Source organism: Tauraco erythrolophus, chromosome 8, assembly GCF_009769465.1.
Source record: "Tauraco erythrolophus isolate bTauEry1 chromosome 8, bTauEry1.pri, whole genome shotgun sequence".
Taxonomy (NCBI): domain Eukaryota; kingdom Metazoa; phylum Chordata; class Aves; order Musophagiformes; family Musophagidae; genus Tauraco; species Tauraco erythrolophus.
Genome location: NC_141472.1, coordinates 5380968 through 5397825, shown reverse-complemented (window position 1 = coordinate 5397825; position 16858 = coordinate 5380968).

Sequence of the window (16858 nt, the reverse complement as noted above, 5' to 3'; positions counted from 1 at the left end):
GTTCTGCAACCAAAAGGGCTTTTCATCCACTCCCACCACTGGTTTTCCCTTCTTGGTTTTTTCCTTTCTTCCTCTCCCATGCAATTTTTGTCCTCCCTTACTTGAAAAATCAGACCAAGCAGAAAATAACCCCCAAACCCAAATTCCTTAGGTGGAAATATGGGACTGACGGAAGCGCGAAGCCAAGCGCCGACTGCTTTGGCTGCAGCCGGCTTTATTAAACCAGCATCTCTCTCCCTGCCGGCACGGCAAGGGGAGCAGCAAGCCCTGAAGGATTTGGTACCCTTTTCTGGAATGCATTAAAAGGAAATTTGCAGGGGAGAGCCTGAGCAGGACATACTCCAGCCTGCTCCAAACGCTTCCCAAGCCATCCCCAGGGCTGGTATGCTGGGAATGCGGTTAGCTGGAAGGGATGCACCAGGCTCCAGCCAGCAAAGGGAAGGGAGAACTGGTGTACAAAGACTTTTCCCTTGGTGAAAAGCATTGTTTCGGGTCCTGCTGGGAGCACTCCAGGGGGAAAGGGCTTGGCAGGCATTGATGGAGAGAAACTAGGCTTTGAGTCAAGCCTGTGCTTATCAGAGCTGGGCCAGGTGAGACAGGGGACATGGAGAAAGGCAGCAACAGCCATCGGTGGTGAAAAAAAGCAATTAGCAGTCAGCGGGAAGCGAGGAAGGGAGGAAAGATGCTCTCGTCAGCCAGCACCACTCACCACCCATCCAGCTCACCCCTCTGCAAAGCACTGTCACGGCAGGCACGGTGCTGGTTTTTCTTTAATGCAAGATGCTGTTTGGGATTGCATGTTTTCCAGCTGGCATGCAAAGATCCTAAACCCTTGCTGCCTTCCCCTAAAAGAGACCCTGCAGCACTAGCAAAGTTTTCACCAATTTCAGCGATGCTTGCACACAACCCTGTAAAAAACCAAAAGCACTTTGTCAGCCCAAAGGTCACCCCTGCACGAAGCAAAGAAAGAAACCAGGGACGGGCAGGCGATTTCTCCCGTGAACCCAAGCGCGAGCCAACGAATACATTTTTAAACACCTGCCTGCTAGTCCAGCGACAAATAATTTTTTCTATCAGTCATTACAGCTATGCACTGACACTGTCCCCGACGTTCCCACTTGCCCCGCTGTGCCTGGCGTTTGCAGGGATGCTCCCCCACACTGTGCTTACGTAACTATATGGGAAGCTTTATGCTAAAGGTCTGGACAGATGTGACTGGGTGGAAAAACAGCTGGAAAAAAAATCCCCACTATGCACACCCTATGGTCTCAGAAGGCAGCAAGAACGTACATCAAAACGAGCGATTATGAAGAGATATTTCCTCTCCCAAAAGCAGCATCTTGGCTGCATCTCATCCTTTCTGGATGTAGCAGAAGGAAAGGATGGGGGATGCATGCCCCCCATGGCTGCACTTGGGGCGGGAGCCATGTTTTGGAGCTGACAGTCCCAGGGGAAGGACCCCAGATGTTTCTGAAGGCGGAGGCAGGACAGATAACCAGTAATCCTTCAAACTCGGGCTACGTGCGAATAAAAGGGGACAGGCAGGAGCAGGGTGGGGGAGAACGAGGGTGGAGGGGGCAAGATTTGTTTAGAAATCGCTTCTGCATCCACAGCTGAGACAATGGGCTGCAAACTCCTCTGAAAGCGTTTTAAATAGAGACTAGGATTAAACATAGACTGGGAAAAACCCAGCCCCATCTGTTTACTCAAAGCCATAACAGCATCCAAAATGAAGGGTGGGGGCGGGGGGGGGAGGAAACTGGTGAGCAACCAGAGCTTGGCGTGGAGCAGCAGCAGGTTTGGGAGGGTCTAGGATTGATGATAGTGAAGCATCTATTAAAAAAAAAAAAAAAACAAGACAAACCCTACTGAAACCTATTAAAACCCCCCTAAAGGTTCCTTTCCCGCAGTGTCCGAACGCACGGCATTCAGCTGATTTCCGACAGCAGCATTTCCTGGTGCGCAGCGGCACGGAAAAGGTTAAAAATAACTTCTGCAAACTCTTCCAACAACTCAGCACGGGCTTTGCCCTCCCAGCCCCGCAGACCCAGGAGAGCCCCCCGAGTCCCACCCCCGTCTTCCCCAACGCTCCCAGCTGCATCCATCGCACCGAGCTGGTCCCAATGGGATGACGGTACGGACTCGCCTCTGCCCGGACACTGAGCTATAAATCAAAGACGAAACGCAGGGGTTCAGCCACACTGAACAGAGAAAAGCCATCCCAGGAGAAATACTCACTGGCAGCATTAAGCCCCATGTCCTCGAGCAAAGGAATGCAGTAAAAAATATGGGAACACCTACAAGTGCAAACCCTGAGGGTGGGAGGCAGGATCTGCTGCTGGCCAAGGGGAGGTCTCCAACAAGCACTACCAGGTGGGAGAGGACTTCTCCAAAAGCCTCTATGATGGAAAACCTCTGACTGCCAAGAATTTGGGCTGATAAGACCCCGGAGGGCTGGGCAGTACCAAGCACCGTCGGGGCTGGAGATGGAGCCAGGTCCTTCCACTCACAGCCAAAGGAAGGTCAGTACGTGTGGTAGCCGCCGCTGGCAAAGGGAGGTGGGGAGGGCTGATGCACATCCCTGCCTGCCCTGGAGCTCATCCAAGCCAAGCCATCCCACGACACGCACATATCCATGGGACGCATCATGAACAGAAGCCACCAGGACGCAAGACGGTCAACCTTGCAGTAACTACCATACCCACATGCTTGTTCTCCCTGGGTAAGGCATAAAAAACCCCTCGTACAAGTTCAGGGGAAATCTACCTACCCTTGGCCACAAACTGAAAGGTGGGAAGAGCGAGCTTCTAATTAATCACTCATCATCCTCTCCACACCAAAGCCAAAGCCAACTCCAGGCACTTGTTGATAATGGCTTTTAATTTGTCTTTTCCTTCTCCAAAGTCAAGCTCCCCGGCTCTCCTACAAACACAGAAGGGTTTTTGGAGGTTTCTTTTAAAAACAGTCAGCTCTGCTTAAACACAAGTGAATTTAACTCTTTGTAGCTAGAAATTCACTTCCCAGCGCGACAGCGCTACCCACAGAGCACGTTCATCCTACACAACGAGTTTACCAAAAACATTGCTTTTATCACAGCCACAAAACCTTAAGTAATTCAAGACCACGGAAGCAGTGGCAGATGAGACTCCTCCTTGTAACCCAGCAAACAGGCACAGGGGACACCCCAGCCCTGAAGGAGCTGATCACTGCCTGCTAAGAGAGTGCCAGATGTGCCTGTGAGCACCAACACAAACCAGGTTCCACCACTGCAATATGCAATGGCCTCCAAAAGAGGCCATTTTTGGCCTTCTTTTCAGCTAAAATTGCCAGATTTTAGCAAACGGTCTAATTTAGTTTTGCCCTACAGATTCTTCACCTTCAAGTGCTTCCTCATGACCATGACAATCTCGGCCATTGGGCTTAAGTTGCTCAACACACTTGCACCCACCAGAAAATGATGTGATCATCTAGAGATATGCCTGCTTTTCCATGCTTGTATTAAGAGATCTTCCAGCACATGTGAAAAACACAACATCTTCTAAACTGATAACATCAGCACAGACCCAACCAAGCCTTCTGCAGCCTCCTACAAGACTGGGATGGTTTTTGAAACTGCTGGTGACCTCTTGCTGCCCATGGCAGCCATGTGACAGACAGAAGCTCTTGCAGCTCATCTCTCAGGTCAGTCCCACATGGATGTGTTCATGGCAGACTCCCCCCTTCCATGAGTGGCCACGTACCGTACCCATCACTTGCTGCACGCAATTGTGAGGGCAGCATGGCCTAAGGTCCTCTCAGGGCACATGCAGCACTGGGAAAGACCACCGTGATGTGTGCAACCCCATCACTTACCCCCACCAAGTGACCTCCTGCCTGGCATCTGCCCCATCCACACCACTGCAGGACACCATGGAGATGCCCTGCAGCACAGGGAGATGTCTTCTGGCCACAGGATGCCTCCAACGCTCTGGTGGTAGCCAAGTGCCCACAGGGAACAATGGGTTTTGGCTAGAAAGGAGAATGAGACAATTCCTCCTTCTTCTCCTTTGTCCTGGAGACAAAGCGTCTCGCTCCTCGTGATCCTGGCCTCTCTGATAAGGCACTCTGAGCCTTGCTGGTGAAGATGGGTGGGGAAGAGCTAGCTGTTGAAGCCTGGCCCAAGCATTCTGCATATCCTGTGACTCTCCTGATTGAGTCGCCATTCTCTTATCTCCTCCTCCTACTTGGCCACTTCTGTTTGCAAAGCCAACGCTTTCATCCCCCGCTAAAAAAAAAAACAAGCCAACAAACCCAACCAAAGGTAAACCACCCCTTAAGACAACACAAAACACAAGCTCTTTGTACCAGGAGTAGCACATCAGCACGGAGTCACGTACCTCCCAGAACAAGCCTTGGAGCTCCCAACGTGCAGAAGACAAGATGTGTCGTTTTAGCCCCTTTTCTAGCGAACGAGAAGGGACTTGCCGAAATATTGGGACCTCCCACCCCTCCCGTAGCACCCTCATCTCCCAGGGCTTTGATTTGGACCTGATCCCCACCATGCGTGACACGCGGCAGGGATCATCGCTCCCAGCATCCCTGCTGGGGCATGGCAAGGGCAGCAGAGCCAGCTGTAGAGCACAGCCCATGCCAAGCCTTACGGAAAGAGCCAAGCCTCATGGAAAAATCCTGCCCGCGAACTTCAGCTTGGCTCCGCTCCCGTCAGCGGAGACCGCTGCCAGGCGAGGGCAAGCCAGGTTTGATGGGGCAGAGGCAGAAGGGAGGGGGGAATAAAAGAAAAATAATTAAGGCTGAGCGAGTGTTGCGGGTGTCTGCTGGCACCTGGTGTCCATTAGAGCCTCCCCGATGGGGACATCACCCTTCAGAAGCGAAGCAGGAAGGACAGGAAAGTTTCCTTTTATAGCCACGACTTCGGAGCAGGAGTCCCGTTGGATATCCATCTCCAGCACTGACTTTCAAGTGACTTAAATATAGACTAGTTTGTGGGGGTGGGAGTGGGAAGAGCACTTTCCCTGTAGGACCTCCTGCTGCTGCCAAGCCCAGGCTCCAGCCCAGCACCCACCCACTGATTTTGGTCACCCATGTCACACGCAATCAGCCACCGAGGCAGGAGAAAGCCCTGCAGAAGCCAGCAAGACTGGGTCGGGTCCAGCCCAAGAGCCACTGCAGAGAGCAGCACCGATGCACTGACTGCCAAGGCACTGGAAGGTCCTGGAGATGCAGGAACCACCCTTGAGCATCCACAGCAACTTCAAAGCCCACCCCTCAGAAATGACTGAAAAGGGTGCCAGCATGGCAAAGGTTTAAAAAGTAAGTAAAGTTGTATTTGCTCCCATGGTTTCAAGGCTACCATGGGCTGCAAGACCAGTCAATCCCTTTGGCATCCCCAACAAGACAAGGCAGAGGGATGTCTCCTGCAGCACAGTAATTGGTGCAACCAGTGCTGCTGAAACCCAGGCACAGAGAGTGGGATATCTCCTGGGCCACCCTAAGAACAGACTTCTCCGTTCCACAAAACTAATAAAAAATAAAAGGTAGCGTCTGCCCAAACATCTCATGGTGAAGGAATGTGACCAAGGGGACCTCAACGGTGAGGCTCTGTCCACTCTATAACCTCAGCTGGACCTCTTATCCAAGGGAGGACTTACTCAGTCTTCCCTTAAATCCATGTATACTCTTTGCCTCCACCACATCCTTCGGCAAGGAACTACATGGGTCTGCTGTCCAGGTGGTGGAAAATTCACCTCCATCAGGAACAGGCTCTCGCCAGCTCTGTCTGATGTCCACTAGCCCTCATATCAGAAGAGGCCAAGTTCAGTCTCGACCCACCCTCTCCCTACTGCCCACTCAAGTGTTCTTCCATAAAAAAAAAACACTTCCTAATTCAGGTGGGGATGTCCTAAAGGTGGCTTTAAATTTTTTTTAACAAGGAGCTGTGGAAGGACTCTCCTCTGCGAGGGCAAGGAGTTTGGTCTAGTCAAGTCCCCACAGGGACCAACGAAAGCGTGAAACCCCAGAATCGCATCCAGCACCGAGCTCCCAGGGGTTAAATGTAAAACCTGCAAACTCAAGTTTAAAACCCTTGGAGAGAACAGGAACCCAGGACAGCATCTTCTTCCTCCAAGCTCTTGCAGCCCCTCCGAAGTCCTTCACAAGCCTAAGAGCTCAGCCAACGGCCAAAGTGAGACTGCTCCTGAGGGATGCTTAGGACCAAGCAAAGGACCAAAAGCAAGGACCAAGCACCTTTTCAAACCAGGGGGACTCAGATTTGAGCCAGATCAAGCAACAGCACAAGCTCACACAAGCAATCGGTGGCGGAGGAGAAACGAAACCCAGATTTCCAGAGCCACAGTCCAGCCACTGGCCAAAGGGAGACACTTTTGAAGAAGCAGCAGCCTTGTCTGACAACAGACATCCCTCCCATGACTCATGGTCATCCTCCTCTGCCTTGGAAGAGGAGGAAAATCTCTCCTTTTCTTTTTTAAGCACTGCACACTGACTGGTGAGTTAATCTAAGGGTACATGTGCACTATGGCACAGGCATCTGCATGAGCTGGTCCAGAGCAGGTATGCTGGGCAAAGCCCTTCAGCTGTTGCCTGCACCCACTCTGCCCACTGGTAGCATGCTCTCAGTTGATGGAGGAACAGTATGGACACTGATGGCCTCACCTAGGATCATCACCAGGAGGAACCACACACACTGCTCCCCGTGTGATGCTGTGGTAGAATAGATGCCTCCTCATGGTCCTCCATGAGATTTCAGGGCAACATCCACAGAGAGCAAAGGGCAACCACAGAAAACGGTAAAGGAGGAGAAATGGTTTCCTGCCTCCATGGGTGCTGCAAGAACCACCTAGTGCAATTCACACCTGGTGCACTTGAGGGGGGTGACCTGAACTCCTCCTCCCCATCTCAAGACACCAAATTAACCAGGGCAACAAAAACTTCAAGCACAGTAAAAGGCTTTCATGGAGGAAAATCTTGGAGCAACTCACTATTATGCTACTCCCAGGGCCACAGTCCCGGCAGCGTCTCCTTACTTAGATAATTTGGATGCTAATTTGGACTTCAAGAGCTGTCAAAAGCTGAAACAATCGAGTCCCTGAAAAGCTATGCTTCCCCCAAGTGGAGATGATGACAGAGCTTTAACTGCATCAACACTTCAGAGCCCTGTCTCCATCACCCTTCACTAATTTCATCTTTGTCTGACGGAAAGAAGTAGCTGTTCTCAGCTGAATTGCTGGTGCAATGCGCAAAGCCACGTGCTCTCCGTGTTCCCCGGCTGCAAATGTTGGGAAACCAGTCCCACCAGCGTGACCAGAGAAGGGCAGGCACAGAAAAGTCACTTACACTGCTGCATGCACCAGAACCGATGCAGCGACACACTAAGAGGTCAATAAAAAGCTCCAGAGATGAGCTAGCTCCAACTTGCCTGTAGACCAACCCACAGCCAACTCCATGCAGCTCTCTCTGCTCAAGTACTTCACCAAGACCTATCGTCACAACACTGACCACTTCCTCACACAAAGAACGTCAAAGGCTGAAAAAAAAATCAGTCCTGCTTGGTCCTCTGGGCCTACCTGATCTGCTCATCGCTTAAAAAAAGAGGGTGTTGGATGGGCACGCAGCTGTCACCCATGGTCATCCAAAAGGTGACTTTCGAAGCAGATAGCCAGGACATGGCTGCAGGCCCGAGGTCAGCTGGACTTGCTCCTGACCTCAGTCAGGAGGTCCGTTTTAGGAAAAAAAAAAAAAAAAAAGAGGGGTTTTGTTCCCAGCTGGCTGCCTGTTCCCAGCTCAGCCTGCACTGAGCACCCACCACCTAGCAGCCGGATTCTCTTGCTAACGTCTAAAACCTCTTTGCGATGAGCTTGCACAGAAGCTTCCCCTTGATTTAATGTTCTTACACACCTTGTTTATCAGCCCAGGTCCTGATCTGTTGGTGGATTACACGCTACCTTCAGCTACACTGAAAACGCTGATGGGAGCCAAAACCACCACGAGCTTGAGTTGGGAAGAAACAAGTGCAATTGGCACATTACAACAGATTTCCTTAAAATAGAGGGGTTTTTAAGCACTCATCCTTGGTAACCATTTGCAAACCAGGTTGCCCGCGACACCTGGGTTTAAGCAACTTAACCATTTGCTGGAGCTGATGGTCCTCTCATAGGAAAGCAACACGTTGGGTTAAGCTGGACCACGGAGTGGTCGCTCCATGGGACGCTCCGCATTTGACCCCATCTCTGCTTCACAAACCCATGTCGGAAAGAAAGCAAACTCACTGGGAGCAGTACGATACCCAGAGAGCAAACCCCCAGGTGACGATGCCATTTGGGAAGCATGCAGCAAGAAGGAGATGCGAGGACAGGCATCTGCTCCAGCCCAGAGCATGGACTGGGACCTGCTGCAAAAAGCCCCTCTCTTTTGATTTGACCTCATCTGCAAATCCAGCAAGTTGGATATCCACCCCAGAAAGTGTTCCTGCTTCAATTCAGACCATATTTTCAACACCACACTCATTATTTCAACACAAAAGAGCATGTGGCTAATCTCAGAAGGTTTTCAGCAGCAAAGCCCTTGCCTTAATTTAGATTAGAGCTTGTCCACAGGTGGGAATTTGCTTTCCAGGTGCAGGCACCCACCTCTGCCAGCCAGGAGGGTGTCTGAGATAAACCCAAACAGGCCAGTGTTTATGCAACACAAGAGCAAACACTACGCCTGCTTGTTTAATTAGTTACCCCTGAAATTAAAGCCCATCAAACTTCACGGAGGCTTCATGCACTCTGCAAATTAACTACGAGGAACGCAACCTGGGGCTGAGGGATGCCAGATAGAATCCAAGAAGTGGCTCCAAGCACTTTCCATAACATCAACAGTGCTGTGAAGGGAAAACCCGACTTAACACCACCCACCCCATCCGTCTGCACTTCAGAGTTTGTTGTTTCGGTGCCGCCAGGTTAAAAGCTGCTCGATCCCATCATCACAGGTCAGATGGCTGATAAGAAACCAATTTCAGCGTTTTAGGACCCAAGCGTTTATTGGAAGGGTTTATCTGAAAAACAAAGTGACGCACTTTGAACTGTTTAGTTTTACGTCAGTTAAAAACGCACGAGGGCCTCGTCTGGATGCTCTCAAAATTAACGTGGTATGAAACAAAACCACGACCTGCACTGTGTGCAAAGTCAAAGACACGCTGCTTCTCCGTGCTGGGACAAAACCTTCTTCAGGGCGACCTGTTTTGGGGAAAAACACCTCTCTTCAGCAATTAGGGCACAGAAATGGCTATTTCCATAGATTTGGCAAAATCTCGCCTTTGCTCAAAGTCGCTCTCGTTGCCGGGCGAAGTGGGGCTGAATCTCAGGCGCGGTTTTTGCAGCGTTAGTCAACAGGCAAACTAAAATGACACTTGAAAGTTATCTTAAAACAATGGTAGATTTTTCCCTGCTTAAAGCAGAGCTTTTGTTTCTGCAACACTCTGCCTCGCGCTTCTTGCCAGCACAAAACACCCTCCCACGTGTGCATCAAACCACGGCGATGCACCTCCGTGGGAGCATTCCCCCAAAAATATAAGCCACTCTGAAGGGAATGTTTCCAAAGGGCAAGGAATGTTTTCCAAGGGCTGCTCCGTTCATCCCCACTGAGCTTTGCGTGGGAACAGACTACACCGCCCCATTTTTGGATTATTGCAGCTGGAATTAGGGGTGAAGCGTTACCAGCCATGACACGGGGTTGGCTTAGGCCAACACAAAACCGTTGTGTTAGAGGAAAAAAGACAAAGCTGTTGCCAACAGCAAGTCAGGTGGATGCAGAAAAGCCCAGACCTCGTCTGCCATCTCTGGAAGAACGCCTCGTTTTAGAAAGTAAGGACTAAAATCAGGTTTCAAAGCCCCATAAGCTCAGGGACAGATGCCTTAGGTCAGCTGAGCGTTGGCCACGTGCAGCAAAGAACCTCTCCGTTTATGGATTTCTATGGAAAGCAACTTCAATCCCACCACCAGCTCTGCTTCAAGGCTGGTTCGACAACCACGGTGATGCACATATTTTAATTTTGGCTCTGTATCTAAAGCATGGGTTGGGATCTACAAGCAGCAGGCTCTTGGCTAGGGGAGACAATTCCAGGTATAACCAACATGCCGGGGCACCATCTCGCCTAGACAACATCTCCTTTTTCCAGCGTCCTTCACAGCAACATCCCAGATTTTCTGCCCTGTAAGATCAAGCTCTTCCATATCTCAATGCCGCTCACGTCTGGAAGCGCAGCAGATCTCAGTGCAGGCGATGGGGCAGCTCTACAAGGACAAGCAGAGGAGACAGCAAGAGCTTCCTGGGAGCTGAGGGATGCTCTTCAGCACGGCCAGCTGATGCCCACATGAAGCCTGCAGGACTTTGCAGTCAAAGGGCCAGGCCAGAATTAAGACACGTTCTTGATGAGCAAAGAGAGCCTCAATATCAAACCAATGCAGATGGACTTCATTATTATTTTTTTTTAATTAAAGCTTGCTTGAAGTGACACATAAAAGCAGCGAGATCCCAAGTGCAGCAGCCGCACGAGGACAGATTTATATTTAGACCAACAACACGAGCGCTCGATCAACAGGAAAGAAATGGAAACTTTTTTGGCACCGTCCCCAAGCAGAAAACCAAAAGAAATACGGCCGCCACCACCCATCGTTACTAAGAGCAACACTCACCAGCATTCCAGCCTCTCAACTCCCCGCTTTTACACCGAATCCAGCTTTTTTTCCATGCACAATCCCAGGAAACAACACTTACAGCTCACAGAGCACATGTTAAAGCACAAAACATATCATGTGCATTCACAAGACAGCTGGCTTTTTTTTTTTTTAAATTTAGAGCTTACTTCTGTCAGCTTCATTTTCAACAGGACAACTAACGAGACGTTAGTACTTCAGCATAAAACAAACACTGAGGTGATAAAAAAAAAGCACACTTTCCAGGTTTTGTAGACTGAATCAAGAGAGATAAAGCAGAGCACCAACATAAAATATAATCCTTCCAAATCTGCCGTTTCTTCTGCTGCATTACTCATTCGGGAGCTTTTAGTTCAGAAGTCAGAGATGTGCTTAGCCGGATATCCGATCGTTTGCTGGGTCTCATCCCAAATTTCTCTAACATTACTCATGGTTGGGTTTTTTTTTTGTGCAGGAAGAGGGATGAGGATTTTATACTCAAAGGCCAAAGGCGGGAAGCCGCGTTTGCAGCACTATGTGAGAATTATAATGGCTGGGCTTAGCCTCTGAGTCCAAATGATGCCCAAATATCCCACTCACAGGAGGAGAAAGGAATCAGGCTGATGCCTGGACCCCTCCGCCTTTGCACCAGGGATGAGCTGGGACCTCCCCAGGCCAACCAGGTGGGGCTCCCCAACACCGGGACACGGATGCTCAGCCGGAATGAAGATGCTCAGTGTGCAAACATCCTGGCAGCCACCAGCAGCATCCCCTCCGTCTGCCAGGCCTCGCCGCAGGGAACTACCCTCCGCTCTGCTTTTCCAAGCTGAATTGCCTTGAAGCAGCCTTAAGCCAGGAACCACCTGCCCTTTCCCAAAGCAAAACACCTCCCTCTCCCGCTCCCAAGGGAACCATCCGATGCAGCGCCGGCATCACCGCTTTCCAGTCGCAGTCCCTTAAAAACGAGGCCAAACTGCAAATACTCTTATTCCTTTTATCTTGCCTGACTGCAGAGCAATCCGGACACAGGGATTTTTTCCCTCTCCCCCAAAAAACGCACTTCTGAAATGATTTTGAAGCACGCTTTTGGAGGCATGGGCACACTGACTGCAGAGACCCGGGTTCAGCCTTCAGATCACACCGCTGCACAGACCCAGGCAACGGTGATGCTCTGTGCCTCAGTTTCCCCCAAGCATCATCCACTGGTAGCCAAACCCTTCAGGACACGCATCCCTCCGTGGCGACAGTTTAAAAAAAGGGTCAAGGCACGGATGTAAAGCTGGGACAGCATGGTCCCAGAACAAGACCCTGCAGAGAGGGGGTTAAAACGTTCGCCCTCCCGAAATCCCTGCTGCAGGGCCTTGCATTCCTCTGCTCAAACAGCGTGCAGGGCTAAAGGTGTTTTTTTTTTTTTCTGCTCCCTGTTTCCATGCCTGGTCATGTCCTGCATCCTGGATTTGGTGAATGTTTTAATAGTTTCCTATTAATAGGCAGAGCAGGAGCTGGAGAGGCACCAGCTGCTCCGGCCAGTCACACCTCGGAGCGGCCACAGGGCTGTCCCGCTGCAGGGTGAGGTGCTAAAAATGAGGCAGAAGAAGGAAAAAAAACCCAAAAGCAACACTGGCTCACCCGAAAGCATTTGGGATCTACGCTCGACATCGACACGCAATTTTTACGCACCTCCTGGATAAACATCCGGCGTTCCCTGCAGATCCAAGAGCAGGGATGCGCTGGAGACCACGGCACGTCCCCCCGGGACTCGGATGAGCCGGCGTGTGTCCCCCGTCACCGCCGTGGAGTTGTGACCTTGTTTCACAGGATCTCACCCCGTGCTGGCGGAGTCCAGACAGTCCGTCTGGCTAATTGAGTTAATTAAAGTGTTTTTTCGGCAGCAATTAACTTTCAGGTGCGCCGCTCCAGAGCGGCTCCAGCTCTCTCCAAGGGAGCACGGGCCACACCTCAGTAACAGCAGGTGAGACGGGAAAAATTACTTGGAAACACTTACTGATGGCACCAAGCTGTTCCTCAGCAGCGTTTGCTGAGTTCAAGCAGCTTATAAAAAAAAAAAAAATATATACCACCAACCACCCTAAAACCCCAAATCTTCATCTATTTTTCAACTCCAGGCTAAGCAGGACAGACTCCGCAAGGAGAAGACCCAGGCAAGGCTGTAGCAGATGGATGCACAGGAGGAGACACCCCCCCCCAACCCTGATGTCCCATTCCCAGAGCATCTTTCCTCCGGTCGGAGGAAAGCAGACGCGATAAGCTCCTGGAAGCGCGCGATGCTGCCCGTAACTCTTTGGATCAGCCGGCCAAGGCCAGAGCCGGCGGCACAGACTATCTGTTCTGCTGACGAGGTAATCACTGTCTCCCAGGGACAGTAAATACTTTGTTTGTTCGCAGCCCTTGCCCGGAGATAACCAAGCACGACGTTTGCGAAGGCCAAAAGAAAGGCTCGCTTTGTGGCCGCTGCTGTTTTCCTCCCCGACAAGGAGGACGGCTGCTGGGAAGGAGGCACCGTCCTGGGAAGCTGGTATTAAAAAAAACAACCAAGAACTGAAAAAAAAACCAAACACCAACACACACAAAAAAAACCCCACATCACAAAACCAACCCACCCTATTGCATCGGACCCTGCACTTTCATCCCTTTCCCCCCCCTAAAGAAAAATCTATTTGTCTTCTTCTGTCCAAGCAAACGTGATGGATGCCTGCAGAGGTACCACTTGTCCAGAGGCTGCCCCAGTATCCAGTACACCTGCAGGTGACAACCTCCATAGGTAAGGAAATGTTAAAAAAGAAAAAGCTCAGGAAGACGAGCTGCAGGATACACCTGCACATCTCCTCCTCTCTTTTTGCAGGATGCACCCCTTCATCTCCTTGGTTTTTTTTTTTTGCAGGAGCACCACCCCCATCTCCTTCACTTTTTGCAGGATGCACCCTACACATCTCCTCTCTTTTCGTGGGATGCACCCACGCATCTCCTTTTTCCTAACTCCAAACCCAAATAATTGCAAAAGCCCAGTTGCCACCAGGCCATGTGCATTAGGAAATGAGCCTTGCACTTTCTTATGGAACTAATAGCTCAACCTGCACCAAAGGCTCCATCGTCGGTTGGGACACGCTTCTCACGCCAGCGGAGAGCAACCCCACCCTGGCACAGCTAATCTGATGGCGGGTTTTCGGTGCGGCGGTGGCTGGGACACGAGGGGCTGGGGAGGGAGGAAAGAAAGCAAGGAAATGCCAGAGAGGTGAGGACGCTTTTTCTGGCTGGGCGAAGGCTTGTTTTTGTTTCCCTCCCTTCAGCTTCGCTGCCATTTTCCGGAAGCTGGAGCAGTTACAAGAAAATAAAAAAAAAAAAGTTTCTCTTTTGTTTAATTATAGCTGCGGTGGCCCTCGCGCCCAGGGACCCCGTGTCCCTCCCAGCTGCTCTGGGAACGGATGCAAACGCAAACAAGGGCATAGCAGCAGGGAATAACGCAGGAGTCGAAGCTTTAACATCTCCCACAAAGCCACAACCCCAGCTCCAACAGATTATTTTTACTCCCAGAGACACACGAGACCCAGGAGACTTAGGTCTCAATTCCTTGCGTGACCAACTGCAGCGGTTATCCAAATTCCTGCTCTTTTTGCTCCCTCCCTCCACCCTTTACCTGGTGTAGGTGTCCTCTAAATGGACCACCGGAGCATCTCAGCCCATCACGCCGAGCGAAGCCAGGGATGCTCCAGCCAGTCCTGGGCGCTTCCCGAAGCCATGTCTGCACCGATGCCAACCTGCACCCACGAAGTCCAACCAAACCCAACCATGGGCTTATTCCAAACCCAACCCCCCCTAAGCCAACGTCACACAGCTCGTGCTCCCCCCACAAGACCCGAGCTCGCCGACAAACTCACAGCAGCAGCGACCGTAAAACATCCCCCTCCTTCCTCGCCTTTCTCCACTGACGGAGCCGGGGACACAGCATTGTTTAACTCCAAAAAAAAAAAAAAAAAAAGCCTTTTCTGTTCCTAAGGAAACAGCCAGCGCCGTTCAAACAAGGCCACACACCGCGCAAACGCCTTCCCCCTAAAAGAAGACCTAAAGCACTTCATATAGGCAGTGCGGTCAGGCTGGCCAGGCACGGAGGGAGATGGGATTTACCCCTGGAGAGGGGAGCGATAGCTTTGCACGGGGCTGGTTTGCAGCACGGGATGAGCAACCCAGCCTAAGGACTACATACCGCGTGTCTTCGCTGTGTGCAAAGGGTGTTTTCTGGAGTCAGCTAAAAAACATCTGGTTTTGCTTTGTGGCAGTGATCTCCCCCCCGGAAAATGCTGGGATGCTCCCCAGGGCTACCCTCCCGTGGGGCAGGAGGTGGGGGGAGCAGAGGAAGCGACTTCAGAGTCTGCAGAGAACTGTGAAAAGGAAAGACTTTCATATTATTACTAATATTATTATTATTATTATTATTGCAGGTTTTTCCTCCATCATTTAACAGGGCTGCAAACCAGATGTGCGTCACCGTCCCTCCAGTTTGCACAAAAGCACCCAGATGATGCAGAAACACAGGAGAGATTTAAAAACAACCAAAAAAAAAGTGACAAAAAGTGACTCAGCCACCTCCTGCCTTTGCACTTTAATATATACAGGTTTGAGGCTACGAAGTTGCTCTCCCATCGGTCACCTCGCCCATCCATCACCTTGCACACGCAGACGTCAGCACCGAGGAGGAGATGGGATGGTCTGAAGAAACATCCCATCCAGGCAAAGCAGGAGCAACTCTTCGTAGGTGCACGCAGGAATGTTTAGCCCTAGGACTCGCAACCCCTTTTCTCCAATTGGTAACGAGAGCATCACGCTCCCCAGAAGCCCGTCGATACGCCAGCTGGGAACGACTACCTCTGGGCACCAAAAATAAACCTTTGCAAATGACATCAGCAGGTTAAAAATAGAGATATCTCATGGGGTGGGCAGGGCGCTGGCCAAGAAGTTTGTAACAGGGGGGCAGCAGGCTGGCCAGCCCACAAAAAAATGGGATTAAAGACAGTGGATGCTGCTTGTGGGACACCAGTGACTTTTTCGGAAAACATGCAGCCCACTCAAAATGTCAATCTGCCTACGAGAGGGAAAAAAAAAACGTGACTCCAAAGACAGGACAAAGAAAGTTGGGAGTTTTACCATCAGCATACATCCCTCTCCATACTCCCACGCTTTTCTTGATGAGCCCAAAGGAGCAGCAACACACCGAAATCATCTGACTCCAAGGACCACCGGGAGAAATTAAGGACCCCAGGCTGCAAGGAGGACCAGGGGAAGGGAGAGATGTCACAGGGATCCTCAAAAATTATCCCTCAGCGTGGCTCTGCAGATGGTTTTGGTGTTACTGGGACGTGTTGAATGAAAAGCAGAGGCGGCCATCAGAGCTGCTGGAAGCAAGTCTCTCCACCTCGTCTAGCAAGCGACAGCTCTGCACTGGAAGGAAAAGGGCTCGTCGGGACACGCACATGCCCATCGGAGGACCCGCTCCCATCAGCCACTTCCTTTTTTATTTTTAAAAAATAAACGTTCTTTATGGCCACAAAGGGAGCTCAGGCTGCAATTCACACTTTTGAACTTCATAAACCCTGCAGCTTCGTAAATTAAGAAGCAGGGCTGCCCTTGCATCCCCACACCAACCCTTCACGTCCTTCAGGGAAAGAAATCGCATCCGTCGTCCCCACGAGGAGCAGCTCTCCCGCTGCTCCCCAGCACACCCCACGGTTTCAGCGGCCCCTCTGGGGTCTGCTCCCAAGTCACGTCCGTGGCGGGCGGCAGGTTTGCCCCCGTGCCAGCGCCGAGCGCTCCGCGTGCTCCCTGCCCCAGCCACGGCTGGCACGGTGCTTTCGGCGTCCCCGAACAATGACAGCTCTGTGCCCCGACGCCGTCCCCTCGGCAGCGGCAGCGCGGGGATCGTTGGCACCGCGCTCACAACGTGCGAGCGGACGCGGCGCCGGCAGCAAAAGTGGAGCATCCTCCGCTCGCACGGGGACCGGGAGCGCGCTCTGATCCCGAGCGAAACGACGAGGGAGTCACTTGGTGATTTTTAAGCTAAAAGTCTCATTCTGCAAATTAAAAGGAGCAGCCTGGATGGGTCCATCAGCTGCTGCCGACTGCGGAGATGCCTCCTGTACCGCAGCGGGGCATCG